At 40.7% G+C, this 17,603-nt stretch overlaps 1 long non-coding RNA gene across 1 annotated transcript; it reads left to right on the plus strand.

The window, feature by feature from the left end:
* The first annotated feature begins 4,810 nt into the window (after positions 1 to 4,810).
* Positions 4,811 to 6,921, plus strand: LOC115815798 (uncharacterized). Its single transcript, XR_004025397.1, has 3 exons — positions 4,811 to 4,844; positions 6,420 to 6,530; positions 6,910 to 6,921. It is a non-coding gene; the product is annotated as an uncharacterized LOC115815798 (long non-coding RNA).
* Positions 6,922 to 17,603: the final 10,682 nt, after the last annotated feature.

Here is a 17,603-nt window from a genome sequence, read left to right on the forward strand (position 1 = left end):
ATTCAGTGGTGTCATGAAATATCATTTGCTTAAGAAACAGTTTCAATGAAAAGAATCAATGGCACATCATCTGAGTCATGAGAGAAATAACCTCAGTTTGACTTTATCACAGACATTAATGTAGTTTCTATAAGACCCTACTCTGAAGACGACCAAAGTGTATGAATTTCACCTTCAACAACATTCTCCATAAACCATAATGAATTATTACCTTCAGCTATTACTGTAGAAAGTTCTTGTGAATAGCCCCCTTTTTGCCTTTTAACTTGTAAAGCTCTCACAATGTTTAAAGTTAAATATCCCTCTAATTTCAACAAAATATGCATATAAACATTTTACCAGTATCATTGCGTGGTAAGGTGAAGCCGAACAGGGGTTCGGGTTGCCCAAAACGCACCAGAACAAACAAAAAAAATCGCTCCGCCGCAACTAGCATGTAAGTCCAAGGTGTGTTATTTACAGTGCAAACAAAAAATGGTCCCAATCCAAAGTGAAGAAAAGTGAAAAAAATGTCCAAAATAGCAAATATTTACAGTGAAAGAATATGTATATATATATTTACAAGAAAACAAACAAACAAACAAACAAACAAAAATATATAAATAAACAAATTGCTACTATCAATTCTCACTAAATTCAATTCACTACACCACAGTTACGCTCTGTTCCCCTGACTCTGTTAACCTACAATGATGGAAAAAAAACATGTGTACTGTAAGCCCCTCCCCTCGGAACATACCATCTTCCCTTTGTTGATTTAAAATAAAATGGCAATTAATTATTCACTCCCGTACATATACACAATCACAAACTCAAATATACACTCTACAGTAACGTTTTAACTTGTACCATTTGTGGCTAGTAACAGCCGATCATTACATTTTAGCGTAAAAAACCCTTTTTCCTGGAGTGGCCCCTTCCCCCGTGTGCATCACGCACGCGCTATTCCATCTGAACCAGATAAACGAACTCGCATTCCTATGGTTCTGTTTGGTCCTCCCCTGCACCGGTAGTCCCGTGCTGCTGTAACCAAACAGATAACCAAACAGAGAAAACAGAGGGAGACACGACAATCCGACAAACATTACAACGCAATACGAACATTCAAACCAAGCGACATGTATAATAAAGACGGGACAAACATTTATCTGGGTAATTGTGGATGTGTGTAACCTGATAAAGACGGTAACAAACATTTAAGTGTAACTGGATGTTTGTGGGGTGTTTTAAACTGTAAGACTGTGAACGTGAATTGGAAATATTTGTGTGTATGAAACCGGGTAACCTGCTGCGTGCTTCGAGTGTGCACCCTCGAAGTTAGCGCGGTATTTTATTGGAGTATGTGCATTATCGATATGTATGAATGACGTACACGTAACAGGGCACAAACACAAACGAACACTGTACAACTACGGGAAAGTGGTTAGTCTTGGGGGAAAAGGCGCCGCTCGCGGCCTGAGACAGAGCCCTCTGTCACAATTGTCTTAAACTTTGACATTTTCCTTTAAACTATATTTAATCTGCATTCCTTCCTTTGGTTTGAAAACAAAACAAAGCATTGCTAAGAATTACACCTGTAACAACTTCACAACAAATTCATTCTTATAACATTAATACATGAATATTCTCATATTTTATAAGTCAACACAAAAGAATATTGCTCGCATCTCTGTCTCTCAGTGAACAGCACAGGGCGTGGCACCATCATATTCTCCTTGTGTGATACTCACTAAAAAGCATCCCACCCTCAGCTAACACTTTAATGTTTTATTTAAACATGAAGTGCATTTGTAATGTTACTTTTAGCATCAACATATATTTTATACCATATACAACACAATGACATGAACTACAGTACTTTGAGTATCAGTCTTACCTGAAAAGGGGGAAACATGAATTTAACTGAAAACAATAGGATGTTCTACTGCTCTCAGTACAGTGGTGTAATGAATGAGACACAGACAGACTGGCCCTATAAGAAGACCTTTAGAGACCAATGTAATCAATCAGTCATTTTACAATTAGACAAAAACAACAGATCAACCAAATCACCACTTAATAACCATGTGAAAATACAGTGGCATTACCAGATACAATTTTAATGCATGTTTTCACATGACCTTTTTTTTTATTCCATTACGTGTGTATGTGTGTGTGTGGCTGTGTCCGAAATGGCATACTACGGTACTACATACTAGCCTAGTATACACTGCATACTGCGCACTACTCCACACACTGGTATACAGTATGGTACGCAATTGTGAGAACTTTCGTGTAGTGTACTACACGTTTGCTATCGGTTGGGCTATCTGTTCTGTTAAAATCGAACAACACACGACAACCACAAATATGTATCAAAAGTAGCCGTATAAGAAAGTGTATGAAGATTTATTACACCAAAATATGCAACTGATACATTTATATTCGGAACTGCAGCTGCAGTTGAAGTTGAAGCTGGTTCTGTCAATATCCGCCATGTTTTTAAAATTTTTTGACAGTTGGAAATCATCGCGTTGCTTCATGGGATGCAGTAGTCGGCGAAGTGAGCTCGGGATGTATACTAGAAATTTTCGCCAGAGTAGTACATCATCCGGATAACTGCCGTGTACTGCAAAATTTTTATTTTTCACGTACTGCATACTACTTACTACTTTTACGTAATAATTAGTATGTGAGTAGTATGTAGTATGCCATTTCGGACACAGCCTGTGTGTTTAGCAGGGGTGACAGAAACGAAGAACATTCACTTGAGTACTGTACTGAAGTACATTTTACTCCAACACATTTGAAGGAGAAATATTGTACTTTTCACTCCACTACATTTCTATGAGAGATCTCGTTACTCATTAGTTTGAAGCATAGTTTTGAAGTCAGCGGATGAATTTTCTTTTCTAAAATGCGATAGGCCATATTGTGTTCGTCACAGGAGAAAAACCAATCACAGTAAACTAATGCTGTCAGTCAAGTGCGTGCTGACTGCATTTTTTTAACAGTTGAACTTGGCGGTTTTACGGATGACTGCTATCACAGCAGGTAAAGATGATAAAGATAAAGGTTCCCTACCAGAGCATCCATGGCCATATCTTAAGTCCATGTCTGAGATTTTTGAAATCAACTGGTTTTAAAGCTAATTACAGCCTTATTGTGATCTCTTTTTATGAGGTAATAGAATCTGACTGATGCACTTATTGTGAGTCGCTTTGGCTAAAAGCTCTGCTAAATACCAAATTGTAAATTCTAACTGCTTCCCGTACGCGTTCGCGCGCTGTGTTCGGCTAACTTTTGTCGTAGGTGGCTGTGATGTTTCCAGTTGGCTTGGAAACCGTTTGGGACATAACACCGGGTTCTGTGTGAATCCACTGGTGAGGCATACTAATAGTTAGCAAGCGAAAATGCTGAGTTAACGTTACTGACTAAAGTCCTTTCACAACTATATGTTTTAATCTTGTCAGATAACCACAGTACTATTAGTAAGGTCACGCGAAGACATTGGATTCACGCAGGACCCGGTCCCAATGAGGCGAGGGCGAGGGGGCGGGAATCAAGCGGTGACGACGGTCATTCAGCTGTTTCACATTTCAGGCAGTGCTACGTAGTAGAAGTAAAATGAACCTAGCCTACAACATTATAACGTGTTCATCCTTTTAAGGCCAATCTAAGTTAACATAGGGTCTATTTAACTGAAGCTATACACTGTCTTTTATAGAGGAGGCATTCGCTTCAACTGTGTTTCTATAGGCTTTGTAGCATGTTCCACAAGCTTTTTATTCTACAGGTTCTACAAGCAAGTCAGTGCATTCAGTAGGTTGTTTCAGAGTCATTAGGCTCTGTAAATGCATTATGGCAACAATACAATGATTTGACATTAAAAAGAGAATGTACTTTTGAATGCTTAAGTATTTTTAAAAGCAAGTACTCTAGTACTTTAACTCAAGTAAAAATGTAACTGAACAACTTTTACTTGTATTGGAGTAATATTTGACCAGGAGTATCTATACTTTGACTCAGTTAATGGGGTTGTGTACTTTGTCCACCTCTGGTGTTTAGTACATGTCACACTGCATCTGTGATTTCTCATACTGTCTGGTAATATGTACTGTGAATGTATCTGTTTCTGATTCCAGATCAGGTTCAGGTTGTTGGTCCAGCTGGTCCTCTTGTTGCTGTAGCTGGTGAAGACCTGGTTCTGCCCTGTTCTCTCAAACCCAGCATCAGTGCTGTGGACATGACAGTGGAGTGGAGTAGACTCCATGGATCAGACACTCTAGTGCATCTGTACACAGACCATGAAGACAGAAATGAGAGACAGATTCAGTCCTATAGAGGGAGGACAGCACTGTTTAAAGAGGAACTGCAGAAAGGCAACACTTCATTAAAACTCTCCAGAGTGAGAGTCTCTGATGAAGGACAATATAAATGTTTGATTGATAATAAAAGCTGGCAGGATGATGTGACTGTTGAAGTCATAGTTGAAGGTGAGACTCATGTTTAATTGAACCAAAGCAGCTGCTTATTTGTCATTTCAGATTCATTTGTAATAACTGAGAGTTAATATTGTCTTCATTTATTATTAATAGCTGTTGGAACCGACCCTGTGATCACTGTGATGGGCTGTGATTACTCAGGAAGACTGAGTCTGTCGTGTGAAACTAGTGGTTGGCATCCTGAAGAGCCTGTGGTTTTGTGGCTGAACAGTGAAGGAGAGATTCTCCCTGCACAGGATACAGAGACAGAGGATTTCAATGTGAAACAACGTGTCATTGTACAGGACAGTAACACCAACAGACTCTTCTGTAGAGTAATAATGAGAGACCACATGAAGGAGACAGAGATTTTCATCCCATGTGAGTAGATCTGATTTTGAATCAAACACACATTTGACTATGAAACCCTTGATGACTGTAACTGGCTGTCATGTTTTTATTTTGTTTATTATTTAATGTTGAATCTGTGTTTTCTTGTTTATGTTTTTATTTACTATTTAATGTTGAATCTTTGTTTTATGTAAATATTCACATGGATTCAGCTCTCACATCTGTCATGTTTATGCTGAGTTTTAAACAAAATTGGAGCAACCAGTTTTATGAAAAATAATGTGCATTAGAAAACATTCTGTCAAAATGAAGAGCATCTGGTGAGTGAGCTGAGTTGAAAAAGTGAAGGAGCACACAGTTAACTGCACAATACTGGGCTGAACAACACCCCAGTGACTACTATGAGTCTGGCCCACAGCTACTCTGTAAGTTTAGTCAACACACAATTGACTAGACCCATAGAGACACATGCAGTGAATGACCTTTTCCAGTGTTGAGATTTGAGGACTTTTGAGAGTGCTGAATACACTATGCCAAATGTGTCAGAATTCAGTTACATTTTCAATTGTTTGTCTCTGTAGTTCACTAATTGAAGGTCAAATTTGGTTCAAAATAAAAAAAAATCCAATCAAAGTAAATCTAAGAAAACAGAATTTGGGAAAGAAATTAAAGGGAATTTGAAAAAAACAAAATGAAACGGATGTAATAGGGCCCTACTCACATCATTTGTGTTCATGTATTAGATTTAAACAAAATTGGTGCAACTAGGTTTTGAACAAAGGGCAGTGGGTAGCACCGTCGCCTCACAGCAAGAAGGTCTCGTGTTCGATTCCTGGGTCCTTTCTGTGTGGAGTTTGCATGTTGTCTGTGTGGGTTTCCTCCGGGAACTCCGGTTTCCTCCCACAGTCCAAAGACGTGCAGGTTAGAATTTGAGACACTAAATTATATGAATGTGAGTGTGTTTGTCTGTTTGTCTGCCCTGCGATGGACTGGCCTGACCTGTCCAGGGTGTTTCCCCGCCTTTCGCCCTATGAGCGCTGGGATAGGCTCCAGCACCCCCCGCGACCCTAATCAGGATTAGTGGCTTAGATAATGAGTGAGTGAGGTTTTGAACAATAATGTGCGTATGATTATTCATATGTGTAATGTGAATAATGGCTGTTTGGGGTAAAGTATGATTATGTATATGTGTAATGTGAATAATGGCGGTTTGGGGTAAAGTTTGATTATGTATATGTGTAATGTGAATAATGGCTGTTTGGGGTAAAGTTTGATTATGCATATGTGTAATGTGAATAATGGCTGTTTGGGGTAAAGTTTGATTATGCATATGTGTAATGTGAATAATGGCTGTTTGGGGTAAAGTATGATTATGTATATGTGTAATGTGAATAATGGCTGTTTGGGGTAATGTATGATTATGCAAATGTGTAATGTGAATAATGGCTGTTTGGGGTAAAGTTTGATTATGTATATGTGTAATGTGAATAATGGCTGTTTGGGGTAAAGTATGATTATGCATATGTGTAGTGTGAATAATGGCTGTTTGGGGTAAAGTATGATTATGTATATGTGTAATGTGAATAATGGCTGTTTGGGGTAAAGTTTGCAGGAATCCTGTCATCAGGGCTCTGAACCTCATCATTCCCTCAGGGATCTGCCTCATCATGCTGATCATCTTGTTGTATCGGAAAGGACAAATACAGAAAGCAGCAGGTAACTGTTCAACTGTTGTGATCTTGTTTATTATATATATATAACTCTGCTTTGCGTTACAGTTTTACTATTTACTATTTCTGTTTATTTGCTACAGTCATACTCTGTAAGGAACAGTAGTTTATCTTATAGATATTCACTATTATCATCAAATTATTAATACAATTATTAATAGGACTGGGAACAGTTAGATCATATTAAAATCTTTTATTTCTGACAGAAAAGATTTATGACCAGAGGCAATGTTCATGACTGAATTAACTCTGTACAGTATTGATTAGTTTAAGAAAAAAGGCTGTGTGTGTGTGTGTGTCTATGAGTGTGTGCTTATGACTATGAAATGTATTTAAGTTTAATAATCTGATCACTGTCCTGACAGTGGCGTTTGTTGAAGAAAAGCTGTCAGATCATAAAGTGGAGATGAGTAACAGGGAACTGAAGGATTCTGATGTGAAGTTGCTCTCTGTTGGACTGAAGAATACTAAGCGTACAGTGGAGATACTGTGGTAAGATCATCTCTCTGAGAGTCACACATGACCTGCTCTTCACTACAGCACATTCTCTAACATTGAGGTTATAGTGTAGATTTGAGTAATATTCTAGTGAATGTGTGAATTAGGTTCAAAGGACCCAAAAGAGATGATGAATGAGGATAAAATGAGAACTCACTGTGTGTGTCCAATCCAGTCAAACCCCTGATCTCCACACACACTAAGACAAACCATAATTAATAATGACGCTAACAAATATCTGCTCATGATTCTTGACTGATGAAAGTGAAATGTCTCCCACATGTTCAGTCTGATGATTTTATTCTGGAATGTGTGTGTTGTCGTGCCAATGATATGAGGAAATTCTGGTTAATGGTCCTCTGTGAATATTAGACTTAATACTAATATCACTTAGTTGTGACCACAAACTTATTTCAGAAGCTGAACCCAGTGAAATTACAGTCATCCTGAAAAACTCTATTTATAGCTCAGTGCTCTGAACACTGAACCTAGAAATCATTCAGAGTAACTCTTCTTTAGCCATACATATAATAAATAATAGTCTTAAAGTAGCAAGTACAATAATACTCCTCAAATTCAGTTCTCCTAGGTAATTAAGTTCCTGGATCCCCACATTCAGGGACTAGGAACTAACTTGTCAAGTAGTCGGGGAATAGGCATGTGAACGTGAGTGTTTATTATAACAGTCAAGCAGACAGGACTTATGTTATACACAACGGCTTCAGATGGAACTGTAACACATTCACTATACAGAGACACCAAGAACTTTTAACTCTACAAACTAACGGCTACCAATAGGCAACAGTTCCTAAAGTATGTAAAAGAGGTCTAACTAGATAATACCAATAAGGATTGGACCTCACCACCTTTCCAAGACACTGAACAATATGAAGTGTGGATTAATGACTGCTCAATAAAGAGGCACGCTGAACCCAAACAGAGAATGTATTGTAAGAACTGTGCTGGTGGAGTTCCTTACTGTAAAAGAGTTTTGAGGAAAGGAGAGAAAGGGGAAGAGGAAGAGCAGGTCCCTCCACGGTCAGGTACGGCAGTCTGGAGGTGTGAAAAGTTGGCTGAGCGATGCGTAGTGGATCTCAGGAGGCTGTGAGATGGATTTGGTTTGGAGCTAGGGACGCTTAGAGACGCGGCTCTTGGGAGGTGATGAGTCTAGACCAATTCTTCACGGAGACCAGCAGAGCGGGACGAGGCAGGGTGACACCACAACCCAAAACCAAAAAGGACGTACTAGAGAATAGCAAGGTGTTCCCCATTTGATCTGTCTGAGAAATAGGGCGTGCTGCTATCTTTCTTGGGGGTGTCTTTTGCCCGAGGGAGGGGACACCCTTGGAATTGAAGAAGTGTTAATCAAAGCCCGGTGTATATAATTTCACATAACTTTTCCCCACTAAAGAATAGAACAATTACATTAACTTACTCGTATCGGCCGCATTTTATGCTTTCAAACAAGATCAAATATGGTTTCTCTATCATTAAAAACAGCACAGTTACACCGATGGTAATAAAATGAGCTGCTCGTGACTTGGCTCCTGGTTATTTTTAAGTCCTACCGCGCTTCTGTGACTGTAGGAATGGTTATGGTTCAATCCGCATATTTTTTGGGGATGATGTCGTATGGTTAGTTTCATTTTTCTTTTGTTCTACATAGTTTGTGGCTGAGTGGAGCAATGCAGATGGGGTCTGAATTCCATTCTCACAGGGAAACTAACCTCCCGAGGTGATCTAGTCTCCCTCACAATTAAACGTTATCAGCATTTGACCCAATGGTCTGGGGGTTGCTGCACTAAAACATGGAGCCTGGTGTCTGTTAGGTGTTACAGTGAGGGGTGTCTGTTAGGTGTTACAGTGAGGGGTGTCTGTGAGGTGTTACAGTGAGGGGTGTCTGTTAGGTGTTACAGTTAGGGATGTCTTTTAGGTGTTACAGTGAGGGGTGTCTGTTAGGTGTTACAGTGAGGGGTTTCTGTTTTGATGTGCATTGGTCCTGAACACAGGGAAGCCTGGGCCATAAAGAGAGAACTGGGATCAAAGGGGATGGGGATAGAGAGGCAGAGTGAGAGTGATAGAGAGAGATAAAGAAGGGTGAAAAAGAGGGAGAGAGTTTACACAACTGCAACTTTAATTACTAAGGAACACTGAAGGTTAACAAATGTCCTTTTCTCTCTGAAAGCTGCACAGTGTCTGCCCGACAGTGTAGTATGCGTTGTGTGTGATGTGTGTGTGTGTGTGCATGTGTGTTTGTGTGTGTATCTATGTCTGTGTGTGTTTGTGTGTGTATCTATGTCTGTGTGTGTGTGTGTCTATATGTCTGTGTGTCTGCGTCTATGTCTGTGTCTATGTGTGTGTGTGTCTTAGAGTGATATTTGTGAAAAATTTATTAATATTTTACGTTTAACTTAGATATCTCTATTTTGTTAGTAAATGTTATTCTGTTTTTCTGTATTTGTGTGTGTGTGCATCCACATATGCGTGTGTGTGTGTCTATAAATGAAGTGATGTGAGTGTAATATCCATATGTATCATTTTGTTTCCAGGCTGAGTTACTGTAAACTGACAGAGAAAAGTTGTGAAGTTCTGGCCTCAGTTCTCAGATCAAACTCCTCCAGTCTGAGAGGACTGGACCTGAGTGGTAATAATTTGTCTCATTCAGAAGTGGAGAAGCTCTCTGTTGGACTGAAGGATTCTCACTGTAAACTGGAGACACTGTGGTAAGATCATCTCTCTGAGAGTCACACATGACCTGCTCTTCACTACAGCACATTCTCTAACAGTGAGTTTATAGTGTAGATTTTAGTAATATTCTGGTGAATGTGTGAATTAGGTTCAAATGAACCAAAAGAGATGATGAATGAGGATAAAATGAGAATTTCCTGTGGATCACCACATTCAGGGACTAGGAACTAACTTGTCAAGTAGTCGGGGAATAGACATGTGAATGTGAGTGTTTATTATAACAATCAAGCAGACATGACTTATGTTAAACACAACGGTTTCAGATGGAACTGTAACACATTCACTATACAGAGACACCAAGAACTTTTAACTCAACACACTAACGGCTACCAATAGGCAACAGTTCCTAAAGTATGTAAAAGAGGTCTAACTAGATAATAACAATAAGGATTGGACCTCACCACCTTTACAAGACACTGAACAATATGAAGTATGGATTAATGACTACTCAATAAAGAGGCACGCTGAACCCAAACAGAGAATGTATTGTAAGAACTGTGCTGGTGGAGTTCCTTACTGTAAAAGAGTTTTGAGGAAAGGAGAGAAAGGGGAAGAGGAAGAGCAGGTCCCTCCACGGTCAGGTACGGCAGTCTGGAGGTGTGAAAAGTTGTCTGAGCGATGCGTAGTGGATCTCAGGAGGCTGTGAGATGGATTTGGTTTGGAGCTAGGGACGCTTAGAGACGTGGCTCTTGGGAGGTGATGAGTCTGGACCAATTCTTCACGGAGACCAGCAGAGCGGGACGAGGCAGGGTGACACTACAACCCAAAACCAAAAAGGACGCACTAGAGAATAGCAAGGTGTTCCCCATTTGATCTGTCTGAGAAATAGGGCGTGCTGCTATCTTTCTTGGGGGTGTCTTTTGCCCGAGGAAGGGGACACCCTTGGAATTGAAGAAGTGTTAATCAAAGCCCGGTGTATATAATTTCACATAACTTTTCCCCACTAAAGAATAGAACAATTACATTAACTTACTCGTATCGGCCACATTTTATGCTTTCAAACAAGATCAAATCTGGTTTCTCTATCATTAAAAACAGCACAGTTACACCGATGGTCATAAAATGAGCTGCTCGTGACTTGACTCCTGGTTATTTTTAAGTCCTACCGCGTTCCTTTGACTGTAGGAATGGTCAGGACTCGATACGCATATTTTTTTTTGATAATGTTGTATGGTTAGTTGAATTTTTCTTTTGTTCTACATAATTTGTGGCTGAGTGGAGCAATGCAGATGGGGTCTGAATTCCATTCTCACAGGGAAACTAACCTCCCGAGGTGATCTAGTCTCCCTCACAATTAAACGTTATCAGCATTTGACCCAATGGTCTGGGGGTTGCTGCACTAAAACATGGAGCCTGGTGTCTGTTCGGTGTTACAGTGAGGGGTGTCTGTTAGGTGTTACAGTGAGGGGTGTCAGGTGTTACAGTGAGGGGTGTCTGTTAGGTGTTACAGTGAGGGGTGTCTGTTAGGTGTTACAGTGAGGGGTGTTTGTTAGGTGTGACAGTGAGGGGTGTCTGTTAGGTGTTACAGTGAGGGGTGTCAGGTGTTACAGTGAGGGGTGTCAGGTGTTACAGTGAGGGGTGTCTGTTAGGTGTTACAGTGAGGGGTGTCTGTTAGGTGTTACAGTGAGGGGTGTTTGTTAGGTGTGACAGTGAGGGGTGTCAGGTGTTACAGTGAGGGGTGTCTGTTAGGTGTTACAGTGAGGGGTGTCTGTTAGGTGTTACAGTGAGGGGTGTCTGTTAGGTGTTACAGTGAGGGGTGTCTGTTAGGTGTTACAGTGAGGGGTGTCTGTTGGGTGTTACAGTGAGGGGTGTCTGTTAGGTGTGACAGTGAGGGGCGTCTGTTAGGTGTGACAGTGAGGGGTGTCTGTTAGGTGTTACAGTGAGGGGTGTCTGTTAGGTGTTACAGTGAGGGGTGTCTGTGAGGTGTTACAGTGAGGGGTGTCTGTTAGGTGTTGCAGTGAGGGGTGTCTGTTAGGTGTGACAGTGAGGGGCGTCTGTTAGGTGTGACAGTGAGGGGCGTCTGTTAGGTGTGACAGTGAGGGGTGTCTGTTAGGTGTTACAGTGAGGGGTGTCTGTTAGGTGTTACAGTGAGGGGTGTCTGTTAGGTGTTACAGTGAGGGGTGTCTGTTAGGTGTTGCAGTGAGGGGTGTCTGTTAGGTGTTACAGTGAGGGGTGTCTGTTAGGTGTTACAGTGAGGGATGTTTGTTAGGTGTTACAGTGAGGGGTGTCTGTTAGGTGTTACAGTGAGGGGTGTCTGTTAGGTGTTACAGTGAGGGGTGTCTGTTAGGTGTTACAGTGAGGGGTGTCTGTTTTGGTGTGCATTGGCCCTGAACACAGGGAGGCCTGGGCCATAAAGAGAGAACTGGGATCAAAGGGGATGGGGATAGAGAGACAGAGTGTGAGTGATGGAGAGAGATAAGGAAGGGTGAAAAAGAGAGAGAGAGTTTACACAACTGCAACTTTAATTACTAAGGAACACTGAAGGTTAACAAATGTCCTTTTCTCTCTGAAAGCTGCATAGTGTCTGCCCGACAGTGTAGTATGTATGTTCAGATGTATGTGTGTGCATGGTTATGTTTCCATGTGCAAGAGTGATTTTTCTCTTTCACTCTCTCTGGTTACTTGTATGTACGGATGTGTGTGTGTGGTCTTTGTGTTTGTGTGTGTGTGTGTTTGTATTCCTGTATTTATGTGTGTTATTTGTTTCTCTATCTGGGTAAGTTTGGTTTTTTTCATTTGTCTTTTTCTCAGAGTGTAAGTGTGTGTTTATTTATGTCTGTGTCTGTGTGTGTATGTGTGTGTGTGTCTTAGAATTATATGTGTGAAGGATTTATTGATATTTTAAGTGAAACTTAGATATCTCTATTTTGTTAGTAATTGTTATTCTGTATTTGTTTATGTTCGTGCGCATGTGTGTGTGTTTGTCTATAAATGAGGAGATGTGAGTGTAATATCCATATGTATCATTTTGTTTCCAGGCTGTATAGCTGTAAACTGACAGAGAAAAGTTGTGAAGTTCTGGCATCAGTTTTCAGCTCAAACTCCTCCAGTCTGAGAGAACTGGACCTGAATTTTAATAATCTGTGTGATTCAGGAGTGGAGAAGCTCTCTGTTGGACTGAAGGATTCTCACTGTAAACTGGAGACACTGTGGTAAGATCATCTCTCTGAGAGTCACACATGACCTGCTCTTCACTACAGCACATTCTCTAACAGTGAGTTTATAGTGTAGATTTTAGTAATATTCTAGTGAATGTGTGAATTAGGTTCAAATGAACCAAAAGAGATGATGAATGAGGATAAAATGAGAATTTATTTTGTGTGTCCAAACCAGCCAAATCTCTGAGGTTTTCTCTTTCTCATATACACAGATGTAATAGAGAGTTTGTGAGAAAACCTGTCTGATGTGAACACTGTAGTGAAATGAAGTAACAGAAGAGTCAGATAAACAGGCTTCTTCTCTGACTGAAAGAATCAAATACACAACAGAAACAATGTTCCAGCTGGTGAAAAGTAGAACTGATTCAGTGTCTACACTGTATACTGTATACTGTAGAGATTCCTCTACATCACAAACTAATCCATCCTGAAACATATCAGACAGCAGTTTTAAACTCTTCTGTTAATGCTCATGTCAAAGGGATTGAGAGACAATGGTCTGAGTTTCACTTATACTCTCTATGAATGTAGCAAAACCTGTCATACTCATTAATGCCTAACACACACACACAAACACACACACACACACACACACACACATACTGTTTCCCTCTTTCTCTCTCTATCTCTCTCTCTCTCTTTTTCTCCCCCTCTCTCTCTCTCTCCCTCTCTCTCTCTCTCTCTCTGAGTGCATGCTGGGAGTGACAGGGACAGAGTTGGTGTGTGAGAGAGACTGTCCCTGCAGCTTGAGTTAGTTTTCTGATTTCTTCTCTCTCTCTTATTTCTTTAAATCACTGACAGTCTATTTTAGTTAGTGTTTATTCTGGTTAATAAGTGAAATCAGGGCGGGTTATTAGTATTTATATTTACATTGTTTTACATTTACATTTATTCATTTAACAGATGCTTTTATCCAAAGTGACTTTCAAGACAGAAACCAAACCAAGCATGTAGCCATTAAGGAACTGTCTGTTGTCTAAGTGCCACCACTAAGTTCAGTATCAGAGCAGATCCAAATGAATGAATGTTAAGGAAAATAAAAGAGTGAACTACAGGTGGGTCAAAAGCTCCCATCATATAAACTATCCAGTTCCTCCAACCACCAGTATCACAAAATAAGTGCTGAGTAGTGCCAGTGTTAGAGGGAGGGAAATCTACATTATAAAAGTCAGTGCACAGAGGACTGTATAATCATCAGCATAGATTTACAGCCTTTATAAGGACATGTCATGATACATACACCACAGAAAGATGAGTAAAACACTGGACCATTTGAGTCATTAAGACAGTAGAGAGGAGTCCAGTATAGAGGGGTGGGTGAGTTTGTGGGTGTCAGAGTAAGAGATTCCTAAACAAAGGTGAGTCTTTAGGCGCTTCTTGAAAACTGTGAGGGAGTCAGCAAACTGGATGGAATTGGGCGACTCATTCCACCATCAAGAGACCAGACATGCTAAGAGTCCAGTTTATGAGTTTGTGCTGTGAGATGGTGGAATCAGCAAACACCGTTCCCTCCCAGACTGTAGAGGGTGAGATGGGATGTGGGTCCTAATGAGTGACCTGATGTGTGGAGACAATGTTCCACTGGTTGATCTGAAAGCACAATCAGGGATTTACACTTGATGTGGACAGATACAGGGAGTCAGTGGAGGGAGATGAGGAGGGTGTGTTTTTAGTATTTATTTTGGTTAATAAGTGAAGACAGGGTTGAGTGTTAGTCATTATGTTAGTGAATAAGTGAAGACAGGGTTGAGTGTTAGTATTTATGTTAGTGAATAAGTGGAGACAGGGTTGAATGTTAGTATTTATGTTAGTGAATAAGTGGAGACAGGATGTTTGGTGTGTGTGTGTCTTTGGTGCCATGTCATATGTATGAGAACAGTGTGAAGTCAGTGAGTGTCAGTTTGTCACTACAGCAGCTGAATGTGTTTTAGAAGAGGAGGGTGGTGAGGAAATCAGTATGGAAGATGATGAAACAGTGTTGAGGGTAGCAGGATAAAAAAGGAAACCAAAGAGAAGTGTATGTGAAAAAAGACAAAGAAAGGTGTGGTAAGAGAGTCAGTGTTGTTTATAGCAGAGACACAGAGTGACAGGAGGAATGAAACAGACTGGAAAAGAGAATGGGGGGGTGTTGTTCTGAGTCAGAAAGAGGAAGAAGAGGTTGAGGGAGGTTCATGGCAGTCAGAGTTCAGTATGATCATGTCTCAATGCTCTTTATGAATGTTTATCCTCCAACAGTTACACACCTTATGTGAGCTTGGCTTCAGCCCACGTCTTATGTCCCTGATCCAGGTTTTGTGTGAGGACATTGAGAGTGTGGTGAAGATTAATGGTGATTTGAGTGTTTCCTTTAAAGATCCATAGAGACATAAGACAGGGGTACTCACTGTGTGGAATCATTAACTCACTGTCTGTTTTTCACTGTTACATCTCAATAGTTATAAAAGTCTTTGGTCTGTCAGTGTATATGTATTCGTATGTTTCTGTTTGTTTGTTTCTTGTGTTTGTGTATCTGATTGTCTGTGTCTCCCTGCATGTGATTGTTTACATGTGTGTCTCTCTGTATAATCAGTGTATGTCTCTCTCTGTCTCTCAGTGTATGTGTGTAAAATGTGTGTGGATGTGTTGGTGTGTGTCTCTCTCTGTCTTTTAACAAAGAAGTGACATTATGTTTATTCACCAGTTTATGGGACGACTCATTCCAAAGTCCCATACCTGGAAGATCCCACACCACTGCACCACAATCACACTCAAGACCTGCACCAAGGTGGCACATAGTTTTACATATTTGGGACTTTGTTTATTTTAAAAAACAACAACAACAACAAAAAAGAACCAAAACCCTGAAACTGATCTAAAAGCATAAAGTGTGGGCTGGTGCTGATGAGAGTCTAGACGGTGAGGAAACATCAGCACCTCTGGACAGGAGAGAACTACTTTCAAATTCACATTCACATTTTATTTGTCACACACACACACAGCCACACACAGTACAACATGCAGTGAAATGCTTATTCTGACTGTCTGAATGATAAAAAGAGCAAGACAGAGATAAGGATGAAAAATAGAATAAACATAAACAGAATAAACAGAGCATAAACAGAATGTAAAGAGAATATAAAGAATGGAATATAAGGGAGAATTGAAAAATACAGTATCAAATATAGAAGAGAAGGTCAGAAACGGGAGTAAAGTGCAGAGATGTGCAGTTTATGTGCAAGGTAGTGAACTGTGTAACATCACCATCACCATCAGGCTGAGGTAGTTTAGTGAATGAGATGAAGAGCAGACTTGTGTCATAAATAGTGTGGATAAAAAACAGGTGTAGTGCAAGGTCCAGATATGGGCTGTAGTGTCAGGTTGAGGGTCCAGTCCTAGTGATAGGTGATAGGATGGCATTTATGAGCTGTAGTGCAAAGGGTCCAGATATGGGGGTGTCGTGTAAAGAGGGTCCAGTGTCCAGCCCTAGGAGATGAGCTAAGAGTTGGCCTGGTTGAGGGTCCCAATGGCCTCAGGGAAGAAGCTCTTCCTCATTCTCTCTGTGTTGGCTTTCAAACAGCGGAGGCGCTTCTTTGAGCTCATCAGAGAGAAGAGTCCATTGTTGAGATGGCTGAGGTCCTTCACTGTCTTCCTGGCCTTGGTACAGCAGTGCTTGCTGTAGACAGACTGCAGGTCAGGGAGCTCAGTGCGGATGGTGCTCTCAGCTGATGGTACCACCCTCTGGAGAGCCCGCCTATCCTGCTTGGTGCTGTTCCCAAACCAGGCTGTGATGCTTCCCGTCAGGATGCTCTGGATGGTGCAGGTGTAAAAGTTCCTTAGCACCTTAGAGGGCAGTTAAAAGTCTCTTAAGTGTCTAAGGTGGTAGAGACGCTGACGAGCTTTCTTCACCAGGGTGTTGAGTTCTGCTGAGTTTTCTTTATTTGTACATGTTCATTTATTGTTTACTCTACACACAGACACACATATTCATGCACATTTAGGCTGTATTTCAGGTTAACAGTTAGTTTTCTTTATTTAGCAAGCTGGGGAGAGTAGCACACACAACTCGCCGTGTGTGTGTGTGTGTGTGTGTGTGTGTGTGTGTATGTGTGTGTCTGTGTCTGTGTATGTGTGTGTGTGTGTGTGTGAGTCCACATGCATGCTTCACTCTCTCTGTCTCTGGCTGAGTATGTGTGTGTGTATGTGTGTGTGTGTCTGTTTCTCTTTCTGTCTGGATAAATGTGTTTGTTTTTCTCTTTGTATAAGTGTGTGTTTATCTGTTTGACTTTCTCTGAAAGTGCACGTCTGTCTGGTTGTGTCTTCAGTGTAGCTGGGATTTAATGATACTGTCAACCGATTAAAATAAGTTTTTATCAGATGTTCATACCATGTGACTTAAAATACTGGAGAATGAATTTCAGTTGATTTTCCTCTTTAATATAAAACTTCCTGATGAACTGAGCTGTGTGTCCTGAGCTGAAAGTGTGAAGAGTGTGTCTCTGTTCTCTCTGTAGGCTGAGATGGTGTGGTATCACAGATGAAGGCTGTGCTGCTCTGGCTTCAGCTCTGACATCAAACCCCTCACACCTGAGAAAACTGTATCTGTATGGCAATAATAACATAACAGACACAGGAGAGAATCTTCTCTCTGCTCTAAAGGATGATCCACAGAATAAACT

This window comes from Chanos chanos, chromosome 6 (assembly GCF_902362185.1).
Source record: "Chanos chanos chromosome 6, fChaCha1.1, whole genome shotgun sequence".
NCBI classification, from domain to species: Eukaryota; Metazoa; Chordata; class Actinopteri; order Gonorynchiformes; family Chanidae; genus Chanos; species Chanos chanos.